This window comes from Oryzias melastigma, unplaced genomic scaffold (assembly GCF_002922805.2).
Source record: "Oryzias melastigma strain HK-1 unplaced genomic scaffold, ASM292280v2 sc01653, whole genome shotgun sequence".
NCBI classification, from domain to species: Eukaryota; Metazoa; Chordata; class Actinopteri; order Beloniformes; family Adrianichthyidae; genus Oryzias; species Oryzias melastigma.
The window spans coordinates 1-1555 of record NW_023418234.1 but is presented as its reverse complement, the minus strand read 5'-3'; the positions used below and the strand labels follow the sequence as shown (position 1 = coordinate 1555).

The window sequence follows — 1555 nt, the reverse complement described above, 5'->3', positions numbered from 1 at the left end:
AGATTCAGCCCAATTTTATTTTTTATTCTCCTACGTTTGTATAACATGTTTGTGGCTTTTATTTTGAAGGGATACAAAGATGTGCTAAACCGGAAGTTGTCATTCCAGCTAACATGAAGGCTGCATGCACCTTGTGTCTGCCAAAACAGTTAAAAAACAAAGTTAAAGTTATAAAGGATGACATTTTGGCATATTCTATAGCTGTCCTGGCAGCAGCTGCCCTGCTGCTAATCATCTGATTCCCTCCACCTGTGCCTGCTCCTATAAAGCTCTGCCTCTGCCTTTCACTCTTGCTGGATCGTTGCACTGCAAGCACTCAGAAGACTCACCTACTCTGTTTGTTGGCAGCAAAATCCTGTTCTGCCAACCACTCTGTTCAACTCAAAGCCAGCATACTCAGCCTGTGTTCCTGCATCTGCTCTAGTCCTCATGGTGCCTGCTCCTGTCTGCCTGCTCCTGTCTCTCTGCTGCATCATTTCACCCCAAGCCTCATAAGTCTCCTCAACTTTGATGTTTGGAGCTTTTCCCAGAGACCTCTGGTGATTATTTGGATTGGAAAACAAGTTTGTCACTGAACCCCAACTTCCTGAGTTTACTGCGCCCTCCTGGCTTTCCCTCTCCTCATTACAATTTGTGTCTGGAGCCACGCCTTCCCTTGCTCTTCAGAGGACTCCACTCTGTCCCTGCAGTCTGTTCTCCTCATCCCAGTAAGCCTTCCCTCTGTTTATACTCCATTACTGCAAATCACTTGTCATCATGTAACCCTCTCCTATCTCCTTAGTGTCCGTGCATTGGCTGGGTTGTTCGACGCCAGGGGGTCCTCCAAGACAAAGGCTTAATAAATCTGGTTTCTTGAACTTCTGAGTTTGTCATATTTCGGGTCCCTAAAAGCCTTTACTGACAATAACACCTGGTTGATGAGGGAACAAGGTTTGTAATTTTTTATGGTTTTGGTGACTTTTTTGTTCTGTGTTTTCACGTGATTTTACATTGTTGGCACATTATTTGCCCGTTAGGTGGCACTGTGATGCCAAGCTAATGCTGAGTCACAGTTCTAAATGTACGGTAATAGTAGGATTTATTTTGTTTATACAGAAAGGAACAGAATTTTATTGTTAAATAAGTTTGTTAAAATACGGTTACAGTATTTGATTTGCACCAAAGGTTAAAATTTCCAAAGTAATAAATTAATGGTGTAAAGTTTTTAAGTTTAGAAAGTAATAAATGAAACAAAAAGGTCTTAATGGTGAATAAAACTAAGAGATGTGAAATGTATATATTTTTTTTCTTCGAAGCTCTTGCGGTGTGTTCACACACGGCTTAATAAAGGCTTGTGAACCATCAGTTTGAGGGACAATCTTTTTAACCGGGGATGCTACACCACCTTCGGCCTACAGTAACTGGGACAGCTTCTGGGGACCCAGCGGACCAAGTTGAGTTGGTACCAGTACCAGTGCGCGGCCCGGTGGTTGGGGACCACTGCTAAAAAACAGTTCTGCGTCATGGTCAAATCATATTATGACACATGGCCTAACAACTGCCACTGCTTGTGTTC

At 42.9% G+C, this 1555-nt stretch overlaps 1 long non-coding RNA gene across 1 annotated transcript; it reads left to right on the top strand.

The window, feature by feature from the left end:
• The first annotated feature begins 103 nt into the window (after positions 1-103).
• Positions 104-857, top strand: LOC112141666. The gene is made up of 2 exons (XR_002918439.2): positions 104-707; positions 782-857. It is a non-coding gene; the product is annotated as an uncharacterized LOC112141666 (long non-coding RNA).
• Positions 858-1555: the final 698 nt, after the last annotated feature.